This window comes from Neopelma chrysocephalum, unplaced genomic scaffold (assembly GCF_003984885.1).
Source record: "Neopelma chrysocephalum unplaced genomic scaffold, ASM398488v2 Primary Assembly neopelma1_126, whole genome shotgun sequence".
NCBI classification, from domain to species: Eukaryota; Metazoa; Chordata; class Aves; order Passeriformes; family Pipridae; genus Neopelma; species Neopelma chrysocephalum.
The window spans coordinates 224888-249695 of NW_020897788.1; the positions used below are offsets into that span (position 1 = coordinate 224888).

The 24808-nt window shown below is 37.1% G+C and overlaps 1 protein-coding gene and 1 long non-coding RNA gene across 6 annotated transcripts in view; one reads left to right on the plus strand and one right to left on the minus strand.

Annotated features, from left to right (window-relative positions):
* EPHA6 (EPH receptor A6) overlaps nt 1-24808 on the plus strand; it is a 444142-nt gene that overhangs the window by 48896 nt on the left and 370438 nt on the right. The window lies entirely within an intron of this gene.
* LOC113974873 lies at nt 5618-8813 on the minus strand. Its single transcript, XR_003536670.1, has 3 exons — nt 8653-8813; nt 7928-7988; nt 5618-5888 (listed from the first exon to the last, which is right to left on the minus strand). It is a non-coding gene; the product is annotated as an uncharacterized LOC113974873 (long non-coding RNA).

Below are 24808 nucleotides of genomic sequence, written 5' to 3' on the forward strand. Positions count from 1 at the left end.
TTGGAAATACTTGCTCTAATCTGAGTGTCTGTCTAGGGAATGAGCAGGTTTCAGCCTATAAATCCAGAAACTAATGAGATTCGTTCTTTGACACTCTATTTTTATGTCTCTTAATTGTTGTTTGTGTAATAGAAGTGCTTGAAAATTTAGCTCTTTACTTACAAAACCACTTTAACGTGTCGATCTTTATAGGTATTTCTTTTGCTGTGCTTAATATTAAAAATGGGGTTAAATTCGGTGAAGAACTGGTCTGATATATCCATATTGTGTCAGAATATGTATGTAAGCAATCAGAAAAAAACCCAGATGTTGGCTTTGAGTTTAATAACCATTAGCTCACTACAGGCCTCATCCATGCTGGAAGCACTCCCTGCCTGATGTGCTCAATCCTGCTGCCCAAGCCCATCCATTTTATTATTCCAGACACAGCCTCAGGGACAGTATTCCTGAGAGAATACTTGCAAAAACACATGCTGTTTTCCACTTTCAGTCCTCCCCAATAGCAGAAGTATTTTAGCAGCTGCTGTTATGAGCTGTCAGCTCAAAAGTTGGTTATTTCTACTGTGTGTGCAGCCACTTGAGTCTTATATATGGAGTCAGGAGTGTGTATGAACATGTGAGATGTGCATTTATACACACTCCTCTAGGATTGCACGTGCTTAGATCTGGCCCACTGAGTTGTACAATTACCTATTTTGAGCTCACAGCGCATTCTGGAATATACTTCACCCTTTGTACAGCTCAGTAGAACTCAGCGTTTGAATTTGTCCCTTCAGTGCCTTAACTCAGCTTTAAATTTCCAAGGCTTTTTTGCCATGACATTTCTTTCCCTTTGCCTTTAGAAATGAAATGCAACGAAACAATTAGAAAAGAAATCTGATTTTCTGTGAAATTTTACATATTTCTTGAAGGGAAAAGAAAAAGCAATGTAGTAAGTCAAGACAAACATGCAGCAAACCACCTCAGGTAAAAAATGTAATTCTCTGTAATGTATTTGAGGTAGCAGTGCTGTGAGAAATTTGACTTTTGCTCAAGTGCAGCTGATTTACCCACAGTATACCATCAGCATCTGATGGAGAAGAAAACAATTTAATCAAAATTTTTTTCCATTTGGGTCAGTACAGGAAATTTCCTGAGGGAAAATGTTTTGTTCTTCATAATTATTTTGGTTTATATACTGAAGATTGTTTAAAGGGTTGAAGGATTTCCTTCTTTACTGCTACAGAAGAGCCAGGGTAACAGGGTAAGAGTTACTGCAATGGCTTTAATCTGAATATTCCTTCCTCATGGGAATCATCATGAATCTACAACCTGGTTGCCTGAGCTAGAGATCATTTATAATCTCTGATTATTAAATTTTATATTTCTAGACTCCCTTGGAGTAATGTTGCTTCCTGCATGTATTTTAAAGTTATGAATATACAATAAAATATGGTACTAGGAGATCAAATTAATCACAAACAATGAAACAAATTTTGTGTAAGAGTAAAGCTTGAATCTTTATAGAGTGTTGAGATGGGTTTTTTACTGCTATCATATTTATGTCTTTTTGTGTAGCACTGTTGTATATAGTATTAAAATTTTCATCACATACGTTTTGTGTCTACAGAGTTCAGGTTAGTGAGAAAAAAAAGAAAAAACTGCAGTGAAGACAAATTTAGACACAGGAACATTTAATCAGAGTAATGAATTGTAGGGTTTTTTAACAAAATGTCAAAAATAGGATAATAGCAGTAACTGTAATACATGGTGTTATCTCTCTATATATACACACTGTACTATGTTATACAGAGAAAGAAACCTACAAAGCTTATTTGGCCTTCAGCCCCAGAAAAATATTCACTTGCCCATTGAAAAGAAGGGTTTTTTTCTTTTCAGTATTCCTCTTTTTATTTTCTCTTTACAAAGTAAATCAAATATTAGTGATATGTTGCCAGTAAGCAAAAAACCCAACCTTATTGTGCTCACCGTAGTTCACTTGCCACCCACTCATGGAAAGTTTCTCAACAGAAATTTGAACTGAGATGATATTTTTTGAGAGAAGCACAAGAATTATTTATTATTTTTATGAACCGTAGTCCAAAATTTCCTAGAATTTGAAAGTTCTGTGAACTGAAACTTTTTAATTGTGGGCAACCTTTAACCTTTTACACAGGTTGCATAGAGGTTTAAAATATTTAATTGTATATGCTGGCTAAACAGGATTTTTAAAATTTGTGTTCTTGTAATATTATGAAAAAATATATTATTAAGATTTTGTGTTAAAACTCGAGTAGGGAATGCTTTTGAAAAGCTTCTAAATTTTAGCTAAAAGAAATGGTTGCATTTGAAGTTACATTTCTGGTTCCTTTTTTAGAGTTGTAATTTTAAATAGAACTGGTTTAGGTGCTATGTAGAAGGGAATTTTTGTCAAAGCAAGGTGCAGGAAAGTGTTAAAGCACTTTTTAAGAAGCATTATACTTTGCTGAACACAGCTGCGTTGGGCAGGGCACATCTCCAGGATGAAGGACCACCGCCTCCCTAAGATCCTGCTTTATGGTGAACTTGCCACCGGCTGTCACAAGAGGGGAGCCCCGAAGAGGAGATACAAGGACTCCCTGAAACAACATCTCAGCCTTGGCCATATTGATCACCATAACTGGTCTACTCTGGCCTCCAATTGGGAGGTCTGGAGACACACCATCTACAACGCTGCTGATGCTTTTGAGAAAGCACGCAGGATCACCCCTAAGGAGAAAAGACAACGCAGAAAGAATTGAGCCTTGCAAAATATACCATCTAAGGAGTTTTTCTGCTGTGCCTTTTGCAACCGGTCATGCCTATCTCGTATTGGCCTTTTTAGCCACCAACTTGCGTGCAACAAACGTGGGTAGAGCCCTTCCCAAATCTTGGTTCGCGAAGCCCGGCCACAATACTTTGCTGAAACCACTCCTTTCTGGGATTTTACTGAAGATGAAATGGATTAGCTACTAAATTGTGGTTTAAGAATAAGGTCAAGGATATCAAACACACCAAAAAAAGTTTCCGAAGATTAGTGAAAAATTGTTTCTATGCAATTCTGTGGTTTTATTCAGTTTCCAGTTACTTTGGGTAGAATTTTTTTTACTTTTTCCCCTTATGTTTTGACTTCTGCAAATTTCACTTCATTGCAAGAGTTAAATGTTCATTCCTAATTTTGGATCTGTTTAATTTGCACTGATACATCAAAGCTGGTTTGTTTAAATTTTAGGAATGCTGATAAGAAACTCCAGTAGTTCCTTGGCACAGGACATGTAAAAAACATCGGGCAGTGTCATAAAAGAAGTTCTGCATTGAATACATCCCACCTGGATTCCTTGGAAGTAGAATTCGACAATTTTTGGATGGTTGTGGCTCATATTGAAAAGGAAACACAGCCCTGTAAAACTCATAACCTTTTGTGATTTGGGATTACTTTCATTACCCTTGGGAGTGTGCCACTAGAAGAATAATATTTTATTCGAAACTTTAGTTTGTCTAAAATAATGCCACTGCTAATGCTGACTGACATGATATTTGAGACAGCAACTTTCTTTAACATAAGGATTTTTAAAAATCCTTTTAAAGAATAAAGTACATTTTGAGACCTTAAATTAAAGGCAAATGTAAAGTTCTTACCATTCATGGATTTCCTGGCTCTTTTTTCACTTATGAAAGAAACCAGGGCACTGAATTTTAGCACTTGCAGGTGAATGCAGAGGGAAGTGGCCAGCATCTGAAAGTGGAGTATTTTCATATCTACACATTGATATAAGAGCAGATGGCATCTGGCACACCTGATGTGTGCCTTGATCTAAAAATGCATAGGTTAACAGCTATATATCTTTTGTACCTGTTAAAGTCACAGACCAGGGTGATAGGAACACTGTGTGGCTCAAAAATGTGTGAAACCCTAAGAACCCTGCAATAGCAAAAACCTCCAAACCACTGGTGTATAGAAGAGGTTTGCATTAGATGCATTAATTACCTGAACATGAGCCAGCATGTGCCCAGGTGGCCAAGAAGGGCAATGGATCCTGGCTTGGATCAGGAACAGTGTGGCAGCAGGAGCAGAGCAGTGATTCTTGCCCTGTACTGAACGCTGGTGAGGCCACTCCTGGAGTACTGTGTCCAGCTCTGGGCCCCTCAGTTCAGGAAGGACATTGAGGGGCTGTAGCGTGTCCAGAGAAGGGCAATGGAGTTGAGGAAGGGTCTGGAGCACAAGTGCTGTGAGGAGAGGCTGAGGGAGCTGGAGTTGTTCAGCCTGGAGAGGAGGAGGCTCAGGGGAGACCTCCTCACTCTCTACAACTCACTGACAGGAGGGGGAAGCCAGGTGGGTGTCAGGCTCTTCTCCCACATAACAAGCAGTAGGACAAGAGGCCACAGTCTTAAGCTCTGCCAGGGGAGGTTTAGGTTGGACTTTAGGAAGAAGTTCTTTACAGAGAGAGTGCTCAGACATTGGAATGGGCTGCCCAGGGAGGTGGTGGAGTCACCGTCCCTGGAGGTATTTAAGAAGAGACTGGATCTGGCATCAGTGCCATGGTCTGGGTGACAAGGTGGTGTCGGGTCACAGGTTGGACTCGATGATCTCAGAGGTCTTTCCCAATCCAGCTGATTCTGTGATTCTGTACAATGAGAGTGGAGGCAGGACAACGATTACAAAAGCAAATATTACAGTGAACTGCCTCTGGAATTGGAGTGTAAATATTTGGGCCTGTGTTTATGGACTAAATATCCTCTCACCTGGGACCACACTCAGCATTTGGCTTCATCTGTAGGTTTGCACAAGGGTCTTGCTGATTTTCAGTCAGAGATGGAAGCACACCATAACAGAGGGTTTATGCAGATAGAAAAAATCAGTGTCTTTAACTTCACACATCTCTTCTAGAGCAGTCTGCATCTGTGGATCTGACTTTCCATTTACCTTGGATGAGACCTGCACACAGGACACTTTATCATAAATTTATAGCATTGCACAACAGCTATTCAAGTGTTGCTTAGAGTACAACTGGGAGGATGAACATTTTAAGGACAAGGAAATTCAATAGAAAGTTGTAGCTGAAAATTAATTTCCATGTCTGTAACATTTTAAAATAAAATTAAATACTAAGGATTTTCTTCTTAAGTGAATTGATGGATTAACATATCTTATAAAATGGAAGCTCAATCTAATTTTAAAGACCCTAAAGACAACTCACATAATAACATCTTCTTTTCTTGGAATCTGATTCTAACTTGAGAATTATGAAGGGAGTCTTCTTGTCTCTCATAGAAATATTGTGCATTCTTTTCTATCCAAATGACTGGGAAATTAATCTTCAATCTATGTGACAATATATTTTACATATCTGGTATCATGCCTTGTTGAATAGTTTAGACTTCAGCGAGCTAAGAGAAAAAATAACACTACACTGAAGTACTAAAGGAACTTCGCTGTGTGAATCCTGGAATTAGGGAAGGACAAAGGAGTGATGAACATATGCCACATTTTTACTCTGATTTTCTTTGTAGACAGATAATGAAATACATTTTCCAGCAGAAAATTCACAGTATTTTAGGAAACTCCGACTATTTTCAGTTTAAATTAATTAAAATTCTGTTTTAAGTGCAGAGCTGTAGATCATCCTCTGTAATCATGTCTGGGGCTGTGCTGCATTTTAGAAATGACTATTCCATCCCAATTGTTGTAAGCCTGGCTTTTCTCTACCCTGCTGTCTCACGAGTTTTCTGGCTGCATTCGTCAGTTCATTTGGTTCCTTCTCCTCCTTCCCAGTCTGTCAGCAGGCTTGCAACATTTTCATTTCTGGTAGATGCATTTCTTAGATTCCCCTCAGTGTTCAATCTGTTCTGCATCCATTTTGCCACGTTCTGTGCTGAATTTGTAATTGTGTCTACAAATAGTAACTGACAGTTGGTCAGTTGGAAAACAGGACAACAAAGAAATTATGATGACATCAGTTTAATGTACTTTAAACAAAAGACACAAATGATATCTAGCATAATTTAATAATAAAGTGTTTCATTTTTTACCAGAGTATTGAATTTTCTGAGTACATTGTGAAAATTTGATTTTTATGAAATATTGATAACTTGTAATTCAAATTGCAATCTCTGTCTTTAAACTTGTGCCAGCATCTGTAAAATATCCTCAACTACATCCACCCTTTGAGATATCATGATCTGAGTTATCTAACACTGAGTGTGGGTTTGCTCCAGTCTCCCATGTCCACATCATCAAAATTAGGCTTTTTTATTGCCAATGTATGTTTATATTGCTCTATCAGTCGAAGATGGTTTGGGACTTGCATGTCAGCTCAGCATATCCTGCCATCAGTGTGTTATCTTAGTGCAGGATGGAAGTATCATGCTACTCTGAGCACTGGAGTTCTTTTTGTGGTGCTCATATTCATAATATCAAAATTTTAAACTTGTACAGTATGTAACAGTTCATATCTTCAAAGCATTTTAGATACTGTAAAAAAAACCAGAATTTCTGCTTTCAAAACAATACCAGTTTTGTATTTCAGAACAATACCAAGCTGACCAGCCCCCCTGAAACGGAACTTCTTGGCCTTCCTCTGTGCAAGTACATCCTGAAAACAAATCTGCTCTTTTCCAAACAGCAACAATTTGGAAAGAGAGATGTTTGTCTGTTTAGCACAGTGACACTGTAGGATGGCATCTACTTTTGCAATCCGAAGTGCTTTTTATTACAACTATGCATTTGTGTTAAGAATTTGCCAGCAAATGAACACTAAAGTGTTCCCTTGGAAATTTTATTTAAAATAAAAAAAGGATATGCTCAGATTGTTAGTTAGGAAGACTTTTTGTATGAAAGCTGGAAATGTTCATTAAAGCAGCCACTTTAAGAAATAGGACTTAGTAAGAGTGAATCCCTTTTTAGGTCATGTTAACCAGGTCATATTACATGTATCTCAGTCAGGAGTCATTAGGAACAACTGGTTTTGGACAGAGGATGAAAAACTGAAAATAAAGACCTACAGATGTTGGCAACTAGTCTGGCACTGCTCTAGTTTAAAGATGAAATCTGCACTGAAGGGGACAGTACAGGGATTTTGAAGATGCCATCATTTGAAGAGAAAAAGGGATCCTTTTCAGCAGATAACAAATGATTTCTTTAAAGTTTGTGAATGATGAGGTCATCTCATCTTGGTGTATATTGCAATTACTTTTTTGTGTTATGTATGACTTCATTGCCAAATATAGTCAGGCATCAGGATTGTAGTTTTTATTCTGATGGGTAAAGCAGATAAAACACATCGTGCAAAATGTTTCCCAGATGTCCCAAGTGCTTCAGAAGAGCTGCATCTATAATATAGCTAAACTGCCAGAAAAGCCACTAAAAATAATCACTGTAAGTGATACAAAAGTGCATGGAAGTGACATAGGACAATTGGTAAAATTGATGCAATATAGATTAGACTGTGATTAGTCATAGTATTTTAGCTTACAGTGGAATATACTGGTATGAAAAGTACACAAGGATGTTTTCTGCAATATTAATTTCAACAAAGCTTAGTAGCTGAGTATATTTTCAATATAAATTCAATAGACCAGTTGTTATTTGGGACACAGTTTGCATAGAAAAATCAATAAAGAATGATGGTAAAGGTTTAGTATAGTATTGCTACAGATAGATTAGGTGATAAAATACACAATAGAAATCTTTCAGATCAGTAAAATGGATCATATGACAGGGAACTCCAGTTGATTTTGGCACAGTGCAGTTAGTTTTAAGTTTGGAAGTTTGGTCCACGGATAAATTTAAGAGATTACAAAATTATTAGAACAAATGTTAGAAATGCAAATGCGTGTCCTTTCTCCTAACGTGAAAAACCATCCAATATTCCCATGCTGAGGGATATGATAAAAAAGACTATCAGTTTTGCGTGAGATAAGTTGCAGGTACCTTGGAAGGCAGGATCTTGACAAACAGCCTTTTTCTGTGACAAAACATTCCTTATGAGAGGCTGTTGAGATAAAAAGTTGAATCAATGGATGGACTTGAGAATGATGAAACTTTGCATTTATTCTGCTCATTGATAGCACAGGAAGGAAAGGGAAGAGAATGAGGGCAATTTTTGGAAGCAATCTGCATCTGTTAGATGGAAAACTATCTTAATATATTATTTATAAAAGTTTTCCCTTTATAAGGAGATGTGGGGTTATGGTCAGTTAAACTGTGTAGTTAGGTCAAAAAGTATGGAAAGAAACCATCTACTTTTAAGTAGTAGATGTATGTTCAGGTGCATAGTTTGCATATATGAACACAAGCTGATATAAACAAGCTGATATAAACACAAGCTGATATATGAACACTTTGCTGATATAAATTGTACCTCACTACTGGCTTTGCAAATGTAACTCTTCCAATAGAGTTTTACCAGTAAAGACTTCAAATGACAGCTCTTCAAACTACAGTTGTGATGTTTAGTATTCTGTATATATACATACATATCCTTGAAATGTATAAATTCTGTAATAGAATGCTTATATTTTGCAGGTGGTTTGTTTAAGTTGTAATCTCTCCCTGACCCACAGAAAATGAATTGTTTACACTGAGCCTGCAAATAATTCTGATGCTGTTATGAAAAGAAACAAGACGATGAGAAATGGGATACAATCACCATGTACCCCATTTAATTTAAAAGCAGTGGAAGTTCCCAGTGTTCACATTAGCTCTGCTTTCACCTTCAGAAAATTTACTCTCACTGCTTCACCACCTTCACCTACAACAGATGAAATACAGCAGAATTTTTAATAGGGTTTTACCATACGTGTTTTATGGAGTTCAGAAAGAGCTATTAAATAATAAAATGAGTGGACACTTACTGTAAAGAAACAAAACCACCACATTTGTTTTTGTTGCAGCATGGAATTGTATCAGCTGTATGTTTGTTGAGACAGGAAAACAAGAAATCTACCTTGGAAAAAGTGTGCATAAAGGCCACAATTGATTTAATAGAAGTAAAGGGAGAGGACATTTATAATTAGCTCTTGCAGTGAAAGACAACTCCTGTGGCCAAATTCAGAAGATTGACGTTAATAGAAGCATGACCAGAAAGGTCATATACATGTGTGGTCTCTTTCATTGGTGTGGATTACACACCAAAGGAAACCTTTAAAGCACATATTAGTAATTTCAATATCTTATAACTGTAAAAAGTTCTGATATAGTGATGGTTGGTCTTTGTTGGAGTACTAGAATTTGTTTCTGTTCAAGTTTCCCACTTGCTTTTAGATGCTTCGTACAGGAAAAATAATTCTCTGTGCTGAAGAGATGTAAGTGAACTAAGCTGCAACAAAGATTTTATTTGGTTTCACAGATTACAGTTAACTCATTTTTCCTGTTGTCCTTCCAGCTATTATTTGTCACATTATAAGTGGAATGGCAAAAATGAGTTATGAGAAATTATTTAAGTGCTAGACAACCTAAATATTTGTGGAGACATACAACAGTAGACACGCTAATAGGGAAAGATGTGCAGAGTTCTGATATGATTTAAACAAAGAAATAATAATAAAAAAAAGATGTTTAGATACCAATGACATGGTCAGGAGAAGAGGAAGTTAATTACAAAAGGCTTTAACAGTCATTTTGCATAGTGTCATAGGTTTACTTGTTCTAAAAACCAACTGGGGAATTTTTCTTTCCCCTGCATCGCTGTGAAAGAAAGATGTTGAATGAGGGAGAGGGAGGGGGTTGACTAGGGTGATTGACACACACACTAAAGAAGTAGCAGCCTTACAGCCCAAGCTAATGGGCCTCAGAAGACTGAGGTGGGGGGGTGAGGTTTTTTTTCTCTCCTTGGGAAATGGCAGGGACTTCACTTTTGCCCTGACTCAGGAAGGGGCTGTATGTAGAGGGGTTCCAAAGTTCATTATGTTTTTTCTTTCTCCGTACTTCCTCGGTTGGAGCCTCTTAATTTGGGATTTACCATTGCTTGGAGGGAGGAGCTTGGTCTTCCTCATAACTCATCCTCCTTAGCAAAACACTTCAGTCTCATTAAAGTGAGACAATAGACTGAAATGGGCTGGCAGAACTGAGAATATCCCCTCCTAAGAGATGAGTTCCAAAGGTCAGGAGAGAAAGGATCATGTCCATGATCTTTAGGGAAGAGATCAACATTTGAATATGATCAGATGATTCCTGAGTGACAGATCCTTTCACTGTTAAGAGGAAATGGCATATTCTCTTTCGACAATGCTAAGATTTGCAAAGGCAATGCCAATAGGTCAAGCAAGAAAATCACAAAACCGTAGAATAATTTAGGTTAGAAGGGAGCTTTGGGAGTCCAACCTCTTGCTCAAACAAAGCTATTTTTAAAGGTAGACCAGGTAAATCTGTTTTTTTCCCAGGAAAATTTGGAATATATTTTCAAGGATGGAGATTCCTCAGTCTCTGGGCAGCCCAGCTCTGCACTTGACTCTCTTCATTGTGAACTTTTTTGTTTCCTTTACATGTGACCAGAGTTTTCATTGCTTCAAGCTGAAGAAGTTTGTTTGTGTCCTTTCATTGTGTGCACAGTAGTCTGGCTGTGACTTTTCTGTGACCAGATTACCTGCAAACATCATGGGAGGTTCTTTTCTCAGGCTGAACTCAACTTCTCCTTACACCTTATGTGCTCCATTCCCTTCACCATCTCACTTAACTTCTATTAGAATTACCCCAGTAAGTCAATATTGTTTTTCACTGGCAAGTCACATTCAACCTGTTGTCCACCAAGACTCCCAGTCCTTTTCTGAAGGCAGTTTCCCAGCCAGTCAAGCCCCAGCTTTTACCACCACATGCTCATGCAAGGTTTGACTCTTGCCTTTGTTGAACTTGTAGAAGTTTCTTTGGTCCCTTTCTCAAAATCTCTCTGAATTGGAGCTCTGCACTCCATATTATCATCCTATCCCTCTAAATGAGTGTCATATGCAAAACAGCCAAGGGTTTATCCTAATTTATCCATAGATACAATGGCAAACCAGGACAAAATCCTAGATAAAGTCAAGGTAAACCGTAACCACTCCCATCGGTCAGGTGAAATTTGCCCTTGGTAGATCTGTGTTCTCAGTCACATACTTCTCCTTCATGAATCTTCTTTTGAGAAATCAGAAGACCTGCCCCAAAATTTCACTCAGGGCAGTGAACAAAAAATGCCAAAACCTGCCAAAATTATATTTCCAAGCGCTAGAAGGCTCATGAGGTCTTTAAAATGGAGTTCCATCCTAATATCCTTAACAAGTGAAACAGACTTTCAGTGTTATTATTGTTGCTAATAGTATTATACATGTGAATAGAAAACCAAATATTTATAGAAATTAATATATTGTGGTTAATATAAAGATATAAATATGGATATTGCTATGATGGCAACATTTGTTTCTGGAGAAAACCTTGGCAATCTTAATGAGCTTAGTCCAGCACGCTTTCAACTAGAAACTCTTTGTGGATGTGGGATTTTAACTACCTCTGTTACAATGAAATGTATAATTTTTTTATTATTGGGATTTTAGGGGTTTTGATATGTTTTATTTTATTAGATTTTTTTATATTTGTTATTTTAGTTACATTAATTTATAGAAGACAGAATTATTGTGCTTTGTATTACTATTGCAAAATACACTGGTTAAATAAATTGTGTAAGTGCAATGGCTTTTGTGTTATTTTTTAGGGCAAGCATAACAAAAATCGTGATGAGTATCTTTTTTTCATTCTACCCATGATTATGCCACAAGTCAAAAGCTATTTTGACATACTTTTCATTTCATATCCTTCTCTTCTTTGTATTTAATGAGAGTCTTGCGTGTTATTCCCTGCATGTGAATTCCAAAAGATGAAAGGATCAATGCATTCCACATCAGTGGGTAACTGAACCTACTCAGAAAATCAAAATAGAATTATTTTTATCTATGAAATACTTGTGCTCTGTATTATGATTCAGGTTTACTCATGTGGTTTGCTCCTCAGTCATTAGAAGCCATGAAATGATTAGTGGCATTTATCAAACCAGTCACACCACTGGAAACACCAGTGTGCCTGGAGGGAACAAGGAGCCTCTCTGAGAATTATTCTGTGAGGGACTGCAAAAAAAAAAAAGGGAATCAACAAATGAAACATCACCTGAGACCTTCAATATGAAAAAAAAGTAATGCCCAGGTGCACCAAAAATGCGGCCTTGAGAAAAACAGCAAGTTCTTTTTTTGGATGAATGCTGATTAGCTGGGTGCTTCAGAAGAAAGACAGTATCTTTTGTTTCCTGATTATATCCTCATCCAAAGAAACTCTCCTTTGAAAAGTGACTTCATTAAAGAAGTAATTAACTTCTGTATTAACCATATGCTTTCTACCAGGAAACTGAATTTTGATCAGTTTGCTCTGTTAAGGAAACAAATGCTGACACTAAAAACTGTTCATACAGTTAAATATTACCCACTTGAATTTTATGGTCAAGGAATAAAAGTAATCTAACTAAAATTATTATTTTGAGGCTATGGATACTGAAACTTCATTTTACTAAAAATGCATTGGGACGCTTGGAGATGTTGGGGTTTTTTTCTGGTAAAGGAATAAGTTATATGTAAAATATGACATATATGTTGTTGTCATTAACATACAAATAAGACCTGAGAACTAGAATACTCAATTTCAGTTAATCTGAAGGTTTTTCCATGGCCAGTGTCAGGAGATTGACATGTCCTATTCAGTCCCCTTTTCCTGCTATTTTCAGTTCTTTGGTATCTAGTGAGACACTGGCACGTGGATTTCTGAAACAAATAAAAAGAAATTTTAGTTCAGCTTTTAATATGTATTCCTGCAGGCATAAACAATTTTACTGTGGAAGATTTAGGGAATGAGATAGATCTATAAGGTCTTAAGACCTACAGATGTTAAATACCTTTAAAGATCTAATAAAGATCCAACTGGAAGTTGGATCTAAGGCTGTGGTACAAAATGCTGGAGCTCTAGATTATGTGAAGCAAAACTAAAATGTGGGGTCATTGTGGTCATTAATCCCTTTCTCCTACCTGAAATACTTTTTGTAATTGTTGAGCAGTTTCCAAATAAAAGTTCATTGAGCCATAATGTTAAATGAATCTGTGTAAGCTCCTCTAAAATTTATGGGGTTTATAGTCAACACTGAGTTAGTACATGATTTGAACCATAGTATCTAGAGGAATTTTAAATTTAGGTAGAAATTTGTGACTTGCTACATGGAGATTGAAGTGAGATTTAAACTTAAATGTGAGTTGCTTCACAGCCTGTCCAATCTGTGGAAGAGAGAAAACAAAATAGGTATTGATGAATTTGAATTTCTGATAGCATTTCAGAAAAGAAGAGTTGGATTTTTTTAGTTTCTCTGTGTTGGTTTTGGTATCCCCACAGTAGTTCTGCATCCAGCTTGGGACATTATAGTCTAGAGGACTCGTTGGCCTCAGAGGACTCTACTTAACAAACCCCAGAACAAGATGTTTTGAATTCACTGTTGATCCTGCTTTGAGCTAAACCTGGGACTAGATCACTTCCCAAAGTCTCTTCCACCTCAGATAATTATTTAATTAATATATCAGCGACAAAAATACTTCTATCTGCGCTAATCATTTTGATTTAAGGTCATGTCAGTAAATTTATGTGATGCCATGACGTGTAGTGTTCAAAGTTTTGCAGATACCTGAATGAATACATAAAATAATTGAAACATATTTTGACCCAGGGGTTTAACAGCATTCAGGAACAAACAGCACATTTAAAAAAATATGATATATGACAAGTTGCTTATTTCTCCTGTCTTTGTAAAACATTATCTAGCTAACATCACTGACCTGTTTGGGCATTTTTTCTTATCAAAATGACTTGATGTAAAGCTTGTATTCATTATCTTTCATAAAAAGGAATGCAAAAGATGCAAAGTTGAAGCATTAGAAAAAGCAAAACCTGACACTTAAAGGTTATTTCTGTACTACAAACCCACAGTACTGGAGCAAAGCTGTAATGTAAGTTGCTGCCTTGATCAAGTTAAGATGCTTTTGGCATTTTGATTGTAAATAGCATCGTAAAAGGGAATTCCTGAGAAGAATGAATCTCAGATGAAGTTAATTTTTCTCTATTCTCTAGAACCTCACAAGACTGATTTTTTTTTTTTCCTGCAACATAATCTCAAGTTTGAGGCTGTGATACATCTCCTGTGAGCTTTGACTGTGTATTAGAGCATCAGTTAGGAAGATTTGCTGTGGTTTTATTGTTACCTTTATTAGGTTACTAAGTTTCTCAGTCAGTTCTCTAGAGCAGAGGAGAATCTTAGTGCACCTACAGCAGCGTAGCTCATTGTCTTGGGAGATACATTCCCCTCCTGCCTTCCATGGATTTCTCCTCTGTGACTCCAAAGGGGTCAGCACACCTGATATTTCCTTAAAGCAAACAAGGTTTAACCTTTCAGGCTTCCTGAGGTGAAGATAGTGCTGCTGATATAATGCCAAATTCTTCCCATGAAGAAGATCAAGTCTTAGTCCTGAAATGTAATAAAAAAGAAGTGGCTTATCTCACTCAAGCTACCTCAGGGTCAGCCAGTAGCGGACCCACATTTGGAATTAAGAAGCTCTTAAATCTTGGCAAAGCTTTTTCTTTCTCTTCCTCTCACACCATTACACTGTGTACAATGATCTACCTTTCTACAAGTGCATTTTCTGATATCACACTCAGGTTTCTAATGTGGCATTTTAAAACCAATATTTATTATAGTGATAATTTATGTGGGGAACTTTTCTTTATGGCAAACCTGGTTTCACTGCAAGAGGTTAGTAAATTTAATAAAAATATCTGATCTATCACAATAGAGCCTTTTCTCCGTAACTTAAACCTTTTGAGTAGTGGCACATGGAAAGTTCTCTATTTCACAGGATCACAAAAGTTATTTTTTTCCTCCTACTTCAACCTTACTTTCAAGTCCAAAGTGCTGTTTCAGACAGCAATCAGCAACACTTTGTTTTGTCGGGGGCCAAAGGAAGATCTGCAATAGATGCCAAGTGTGACCACAGGCATTCCGGGGTAGGATGCAAAGAGCACTTGTAGCTCGGAACTGCAGCATTCAGATAAAGACTTCCAGGAATATGGTGTCAAGAGTGAAACATTCATCTCACAGCTTTAAATTACAGCAGCTGCTTTCAGATTTTCTTCAGCCACAGCAAATAGTCACATCTTTACTCAGAGGGACTCATTGGCAGTGAAAGGTGTTGAATAAATTTGAATTCTGTTAAGTAAAGATTTCCCCTCTTCAGCTGATTTGAGATACACTTGCAAGTCCAAACATATTTAATACGAGCACATGAGGAAAATGTGATTGTTTTCCAGTGGGTCTCTTCAAAACAAATGTTTCACATTAATATTTCTGACAGAAAGAAAATGTGAAAGTAATTTGGCCCACGTAGAAAAATCAAGATTTCAACTTACTTCCCAAGATTATAACAAAAATGTTAAAATTTATGAGAAATAGTGCTCCAGCATTCCTATGTATCAATTTTTTTAGCAGATTTAATACTTTTGGGTGGAATAGATAGATTAGAAATGTAACGTGTGTTGCTGTATTCTAATATTTTCATTTTATTTCCATTTTTTATTTTCAGATATTATAAGGAATGAAAAATGAGATATACATGTAAATGGGAAAAAGGCTTTATTAAAAGCTTATTATTCTGCAAAGAACAGTGTGTTTAAAACTTTTGCTTATTTTATAGATGATGACCCAGATCTTCTCAAGTTAGGCTTCCTAGTGAGATGACTTGTGTGAGTTCAGTAAAGGACAAAGCTTCCTAAGAGGCTGAAGATTATTGAAGATCTATGAAAATTTAAATTGTGTTTAAGCAGAGCTTCTCTGCTGCCTTTGATGTTGCTGTTTCCTGGCCCATTGAAGGGAGGGTTAACACTTACATAATGAGTGGCTTTTGTATTGAGAAAACCATTGGTATTGCAGGTAAAATAATGAACATTTTTTTTTCACTGTGATTTAATGCATCATGTCCTTAATGATGTAATTTACACAAATCTTAACAAGTGGAGCATTCAAAAAACCTCATTCATTCAAAATACAGAGTTCACTGAAAAGCTCCCAACTGCACAGGCCTTAGTGGGGCTGTTTCTGCTTTCAGATATCACCTCTAATCATGTTATTTTGCTCTCAGATTTTGGGATTATAAGATGTCTATTGAGAGAATGTTGTAGGAAAAACTGCTGCTAAGAGAAGCATTATCACTCTATATAAGTGAACAAGTATAATTCTGTTATTAAGGTGATGGTGCTTGTGGACATAAATAAGACAAAGTTTATAGGTGGAGGGGATGTAATTCATTAAACTACTTCAGCACACAATCTTTCATGCACAAAAGCTTTCCTTCTGCTCTGCTTGAGACAGACTGGAAAATTTATCTGCTTTTTCCATTAATTCATTAGTAAAAGCTATAACCTCCACTCCACAAGTGTTTTGTTGTCCATGGAATAAGTTTGATTCAACATGTAAAATTGCAATCATCTAAACAGCAATCTAAATAGCATGAAAAATTTTGATTCTTTAAAATCAAACCACAAGTATTGCAAATCCTTAAAATACAATAACTACTGAAATGTTATTTGTCTAGAATTAGTTAAGCACTGCATAATTAACAGCACATTAGGAATATTGTTTCCAATAGTATTTTTATTCAGAATTTAATACAATCTTTCAAATTTGCATACATTGGTGGGAGTAAAAAAAAATACAAGTTTCAACATGTGCAATTGAATGCACAAAATGCACATTTATAATAAAAAATCCGGAGCTCTGTGGGAATAACTAGGCCCACATTGCAGATAATTGAATCTTTAGTCTAAGTTTATTTAAATATGTGAAGGATTTATAGAAATACCTACACTTAAGAGATTCCTGTAAACAAGTTTTAGTAAATAACTGCTTGCGATACGAAGGATTAAAAAAGATTATATGTTTCTAGAGAAACTGAGTTGGACTCTGAAGATTCTGTATAGCTTAGGGCAGTGTGAGATCAACAACTGTTTTACATTTCCACTCCATTCAGTGAAAACTGAGCCCTTGAAATTGTGGAAACATCAGGACCATATATAAAAGTTTTGAGCAACTATCCTCTTATTTCGTATTCTGTTAAGAGAGCTTGGGAGAAAGTGATATAGTTTAGCAGATGTGTATTGGACCCAATACACAAATCGTTGATGTAGACCCTAAGCAGACATAGAAAAAGAATCAAGGAAGGAGACGAAGATATTTTTGAAAAGTATATGGACAGCCCTTAATAAACAGCAGAGTTTCATTCAAATTTCTGTGCTGCTTCTACCAGTATTTCTGTGATGTTTTACTAATACTACTCATAGCTCAATGCAAGGGATGGTCATTAGTCCTCTCAGTGATAACAAATGAATATCATGTATCTCTGATGTATAGGCTGAGTATAGTGCTTCAATCTGTAAAGTAAAATATGTGAAGTCGTTCTGTAACACAGCAATTTTATGAAAATGCAGGAACCTTTGACATCTCCAGTAATAGTGCTCCTCTTCAGGTGTTTTTTTACATAGTAGTTTAGTCCCTGTTAGCTTATAAATGCAGACTTCTGTGGCTCAGTTTTGTAAATGGAAATGTCTCTGACCATCACAGCAAAGACTGCAGCAGTTCTGATTCTGATTTCTGATGGAAGTCAGTAGGAAGAGATGAAAAAAAATCTCTTTCTGTGCTCTCTAGAATGACCTCAGTACCCAGGTTGGTAGTTATTAAGAAGGAAATTTATGCTGAGAATAGCACAAGTGTTTAGTCTGTATTTCTAAAATAATTGATAGTTCATTTAAAAAAAAAAGCTACAGTATATAGTCAGCTTAGTGCAATTAGTTTGAGAAAAGTGCAGCCACAGCCACAGCATTTCTTCAAAAGTTGCTCCCAAAAAGGAAAAGTGAAAATCTTGACATCGACCTTCAATCTAATGCCTAAATGTAGCTGGAACATCACTCCAGGGAAGTGCCCGGCACTGGAATTCCATAGCTGGCTTTGAGTTTTCTTCATGTCAGTGTTACCTTTGTGTCGTGTCACACACAAAATCAGGAGTAAGTGCCTTTAACGACACTGTTTTCTTTTCCACATAAGGAAAATATCTTTCTTATTTGTCCTTGGAACACTCCATGGCACAAATAAATCGCTTCCTTAATGCCATTCCAGTTCACTGATAAAATGAGGCCATATAATCAACCATACTTTGGAAAAAATGAAAACACATAAGGCATCTCAACAGACTGTCTTGTAACCTGTTCTACTTAGCTGTGATGACAAATATCTTTTGCCACAACAGGGTATTGTTAATCTCTCATATCAATGCTTCCTATGCAGTAAAGCTTCCATCAGAGATCTAATCCTGCTCCTATTTAAGTCAGAAAGAAAAATAGAATAGGTTTGAGGCCAGAATATGCAGAGAACTATGTAATCTTTGTAAATAAACAGGCATTCTACTTGTAATCAATCACAGGGCAATTAGCAGCAAATATTAGGAAAAGACATACAGATAATTTTCTTCTATTACTATATTAAACCTCTGATTTTACTGGTTTAAGTCTTTTAGTACAGAATAGGAGATAATGCTGAAGTAAAGGCTGTAAGGACAGAAAATTGATTTTTTTATTTTGCAGTGCTACATGTCCCTGAAGAATAGAATGTGATAGGAAACCCCCCTAGGATTTGTGTTCAATCCAATACCCAGCCAGTAACTACACACACTATTTATTTATTTCTCTGATACCTTGGAATATCTATCCTGTTTTGACTCCTAAAAAGTTGAAAATATTTTGAAGCATTTTCCTTCTCATCAGTAGCACCTCAAGGAAGACAAGAACATAATGGTGAATTCACACTGCTGTGTCTCAAATCTCATTTTGGCTGTTTGTGATCCTGTCCTGGTATTTAGAATATTAAGCCTGGTTTTAAAATATTAGTGCATTGCAAATGGTTAAATATGCTGATAGAGTGTCACAAGACTTGTGGTAAACGGCACCTTAACTGACATATGTTGGTGTTGTGTGGCACAAAACATGCCACTTCCCAGGGAAGATGGACACTTTGTCACTACAGAGGCATCACGTTTCTGAGGCAGGTGGCTTGTAACTGCTGTTGATACTGTCTTTTTCCAGACTGAGTAAATGTCACAAGAGATGCAGTGTGGTTGTGTTTACCCTTGGCACGAGTGGAAATGACAGATTGCACGTGGACTGAGACGACCATCAGCTGTTCCCAGGGAAATAGGCTGGGATGGATTGCTGCTCACACAAGTTACTTAATTTTCCTGCTTTTGTGCCTTTAATACAGAAGGTGATCCTTTCCTGCCTCAAAAAGATATTTTGAAGATGAAAAGCGCTGGAAAGCACAAGGTGGTGGGAAAAAACTAACTATGAGCTGTTATAGCAGCTCAGCCCCACACACGAAAACATTTTAACAGCACTAAAACCATTTCTAACTGGCTTAGAAACTCAAGTGAGGGTTTCCAATGTGGTAGCCAGAGTTTGGTGTTGACTGGGAGGGATTACTTGGGTTTTTGGGAAAAAAAGGTAGTCTATACAGGTCTGTGTGCATAAGATCATTTCAGTAAGAGAGGTTAAATAACAGGTATAAATAGTTCTTCAGAAAAGCTAATGACTTAGAAAGTTAAATGGATTTTTTTCTCAGCAATTTACTGACTTCCCTTTCACGTTTTTTAATGGGTTTTTAACATTAAGCATGAAAAATAAAGTGTGAGGTCATGTCTTGGTACACCGTTCTTTGACAACACTCTGTAATTTCATTATTCACAGGCACAGATGGGATATTTATAAATCACAGCAAAACTACCTAACGAAGGTACTTTTTTCACAGAACTGGATTCTAGAGAAATATTGAAGTGGGTAATGATGAATATGCATTTATTTCCAAAATGAGGAAGAATGTGTTAATTCTGTGTACAGCAATAAGCTCTTTGTTGTTTTTTTTTTCTCTTAGATGCTAGGATTCTGGGCCAAACATTTAGAAGAATAGTCCCCAGCACAAGGTGGTCAGAATGCACATTCTTTCAAGAGCACAGATGTGTAAAAGTGATATTTACATCTTGCCTTCCTGCAAACAGGGGGGAAAAAGTTGTGTAAGAAGATATAAAGCACAATTTACAGGATGAGTACCTCAAGCTTTGGGTGCTTCTCATTGTGTCCTCAGCACTTTGAGAAATGTGGTACATCAGTGGAGAATTCAAGTATACATTCTAATGTAGAGCATTCTATGTAGTGTATTAAATTCAGTCCTTTTTTAAGTATACCATCAAATATATTACACACCAAAAGGAAGACAGGAACACAGTAATAGGAAAAGGGTACCTTGCTTAATGTAAGGTGATCTATGAGACACATTAACAGCAAACCCAACTTGTCTGTAAATCTGTGTCCTACAACTCCATTTCATCCCACTTCCTGTGAACCTGCAGCACAAGAGTTTGGTGCTGGAATTAACCACAGCCCAGGCAAGAAAAAAGCTGTGCTCTCACTGGTTCCAGTCAGACCCAGTTCTCTGCCAGCCAGCATTCAGAAGAGACCAAGCAGCAGAGCTGCTCTCTTGATCTTTCCTTCATTTGGGTCACTCTTTTCATGCTCTGATTCTCACAAAAAATTCGGAGTTGGTGTAGCATGGAGATTTTCTGTGAGCTTAGCTAAGCACCAGTTATTAATGGAAGGAATTACAGGCAGGCAGCAGTCACAGAAACCTCATTTCTTCAGGAGGTCAGCTGTCTCCTTTCATGTATTAGTTGCCTTCAAGTCTTTTTCCTTCTTTAAAGTCTCACGTTCCTTTTTTTTTCTTCTCAGTAAAAGGCAAATGAGACTCTGCCTTTAAAATCCTATTGCAGAAGCTGAGTCAAAGTCATTTCAATGCCTGTGAAATGCTGATGTGAGGTGGCAGAGCCATCAATAAAGTCTCTTGCACACAGTTTAATGGAGTAAAGGTACTGAGTCCCAAAGGTGGCCTTGGACAGGAAGGAATAAAAAAATTATGAAAGTACTAGAAGAAAAAAAAAAAGGGCCAAGTGATAGTGTAACACAAGTGGGAGTGGGAGTAGATTTTGAGATCTCCAGATGTTTAGGTGAAATATAGGATTTCTTTTCATATATTTTCTGTGATTTCTGTGAGTCATGCCTGTAAAGAAGGCATGAAAGTATAAAACAATAAATATATACTTAAACATTTTAATATATAGTGGACTTTCATCTCTCTCTTTCTAGACAGATGAATTTTTTGCTTCATCTACAGTAATTGATATCCAACCCAGAATGTCTGTTCACCTCTCAGAATATGATGATTAATTTATTCTTTAGTACAATTTCATGTTGATGATCCTTTGTACCCTCAACAAGTTATTTTAGACTATTCAACATCAGTTTATCCTCAGACTCTTCTATTTCTTCTACCAGTAATTACACAGAATGTACCAGTTCAGAGAGGCCACTATTAGTTTCTTTCACATCTTCTTTAACAAATCAAATAGATTTGTTACGTATTGGCAATTTATCTTCAAATATGTACTTTAAAGAAGGTTAGACAAATGGTTCTCTGTTTGTAAATGCTGTAATTACAAATAACAATCACGACATCTTTTTCAAACAGCAATTGCTTCAGTAGTTTGCCATATGTAAATTGCTAAGAATTTCTTTGACATCTTGAAGACTCTTTTCTTCTGTGACCTTAACATCTGTGACAAGTCTAATGAAATTAAAAATACAGCATGATGGAAGAGAACGTTTAGGAGACTCTTTTCACTCTGTGATGCCTCACAGAGGGATTGTCATAGAATCTTTCATAAACTACTTATTATAAGTAAAACAATCAATAAGATTGATTAGATTAGATCAATTAATTAGCTTTAGAGAATAGATTGGTTTATAGCTTGTATTTAATATGTACAAAGATGTATTTTCTGTCAAATGAATCTTAGGAGTACTATATTTAATTCAGCTTTTCCAAAAGGTGTTCTGACATGTGGTCCTTAGAGTCATAATAAAAACCCTCCTACAAGATAAGCAGTGTAGGTGATACCCAGCACAGCATTCCAGATAAAATACTGAGCCTCCACAGCATTCCAAGGTCTGCACCAGGATTGTATTGGAAGGTAATCTGATAAATCCTCTTGAAAAACCTGAGTGGGGAAGAGGTTGTTTCAGGAATTTTCTCCTCACAGTAAACACTCATATTACAGCATGTATGGTGGTAGGAAGTGCCATGGTGGTGGATCATATTAAGTCATGGAGATAAGTTTTATGTACCATACTTAAATAACAAAATAGCAGTCCCTGCTATTTTAAATTCTCACAGATGTATAGGCTATAGTTACTGTTGTTGTGTTGAGGGAATACCTTCCTTTTAAGCAGTTAAATGCTTTTTCTACATGGATTCAAGTCCAGATTCAGATAAAATACCTTGAAAAGTATTTATCTTCAATATCCAAGCTGAACAGCACAACTACAACCTTTTATTTTAATAACAGACATAAGCAAAAAACCTGGAAGAACACTTGTTGTATTTACTTTGGATTAAGCCTGAATAATGTCCCAGATAAAAACCCTGCTAACTTGCTGTTAATGTTACTCTGAAATATATCTTCATAGGGATTTTATTTTCCTGCATCAACTGTATTTCCCAAGAAGTGCCATGTCTGTGTAATATGCAGGGGTTTGTAGCTTACTATCTTTCTAGTATTCTTTAGCAAATGTAGTGAGAAACAGCCCTTGCTCATGAAACATTTAATTTGAATTTATGCAGGAGATAGCACTGCTCAGTCTCAGCACTCCTCTACCCATGTTTAGCAGCACTTCAGCATTTGATACTGCACTTGTCCTTTTGCAAAACATGAGGTATTTGATGGCTTATCCCATGGGGATGGCTGATCCATCCCACCCCCTTCCCAACTCTGTACTCTTCCATCTTTTATGATGAACAACCCTCATGACTGACCTCCCTATTGTATCAATCCATGTGTTATCAAACACATTTGATGAAAACATCTAATTATAATCACAGAATCACAGAATATGCTGAGTTGGAAGGGACACCCAGGAATCATCGAGTCCAACCCTCAGCCCTGCACAGGCCTATCCCCAAGAGTCACACCCTGTGCCCCAGAGGATCATCCAAACCCTCCTGGAGCTCTGTCAGCCTTGGGGCTGTGCCCACTGCCCTGGGGAGCCTGGGCAGTGCCCAACCACCCTCTGGAGGAAGAATCTTTTTCTAATATCCAACCTAACCCTGCCCTGACACAACTTCAGCCATTCCCTGAGTCCTGTCCCTGGTCCCACCAGAGCAGAGCTCAGTCCCTGCCCCTCCTCTGCCCCTCCCCAGGAAGTTGGAACTTCAGTGAGGTCTCCCCTCAGTCTCCTTCAGCTGAACACACCAAGTGCCCTCAGTGTCCTCACACGGCTTCAAATCAAGGCCCTTTCCCATCCTCGTTGCCCTCCTTTGGACACTCTCTAATGGCTTTAGATCTTTCTTATATTGTGGTGACCAAAACCACCCCAATGTACAAGGTGGGGCCTCACCAGTGCCCTGAGATGAGCTGTTGGTCAGACCATGGTGCTGGTAACACCAAGGTCATGGCTCTGATTCCCGTACAGGCCATTCACTGAAGAGTTGGACTCCATGATCCTTGTGGTCCCTTCCAGCTCAGAATATTCTATGAAATCTGTAATTAGGACAAGTATAACTCTTTTCCGTAAGATCAGATATAGTGACAGACAACTACTTAAAGCAACAATGTAGCTGGGATTAAAAATCCCCGAAATTTCTCCTTTGCAACAACAATAAAGCAGTTTTAAAAGATGGCTGTTTGAAGAAATCTGTTGCTTTGGGGGAACATGCTGTTTCAGGTAACAAAGCAAAACCATTTCTCATATCTTTTCGTGGTCAAGGTGGGCAGAGTCCTCGTTACAGAAATTCCAATGTTCCCTTAGACAAACAGAAACACAGTGGTAAAATACATGTTTTCTACTCCCTAACATCTGTTCTTATCCTGCCAGCATTCACATGAGATATAAATAAAGGGAAAATGTGCATTAAAGTGCATTACAGTGTTGATTTATAGTGGCTGGTAGTTCTCATTCTGTAAGCTGTCATCCTGCTTGACGCAAAATGGATGCAGGCTTTTTTCTCTTCTTTTTCAAATTCTGTAACTTAGATGAAAGCTACTGGATGTATTTTTAATTCAGAAAGTGCCTTTTTGAAGTCCTGTCTGTGTTTCTCTTTAATCTCTTTTTATATGATTTTGTCTGATTTTTCTATTTAAAATGTAAGTAAAAGTGAGGCAATGTAGCTCTTCTGTACTCTTACATATTTCCAGCCCCTTCCCTCACAGCTGTCTTTTCTGCTACATTGATCAGGAATTTTTTTCTTTATCTATCCACATTTCTGCTCTTTTTTAATCCTTGGATGTGTCAGGATAATTCTTTTATCTTCAGATATTCTGTTCTTGCCCTAATCCCAGCAAGTAGGGCTCCTCTCAGTGTCTTGCTTGTTCTGTAACTGGTTCGTTTCAAAATTTCTGTTCCAATTTGATTCCTTACAGTTTTTAGCCTAAATAATCCATCACATAGGACTTTTAACCAAAACTTTTCTACAAATGATGTGAACTGTGCTCTGTATACAGATGTTACGTATTTGGGTGGTTACTCCTTCAGTAATAGAGGACAAAAACTTTTGTGACCAGATCTGCCTGTGTGATCTACATTTCAAACTGGGGCTGCTGTAGTTCACATGAGTTTTTTTTC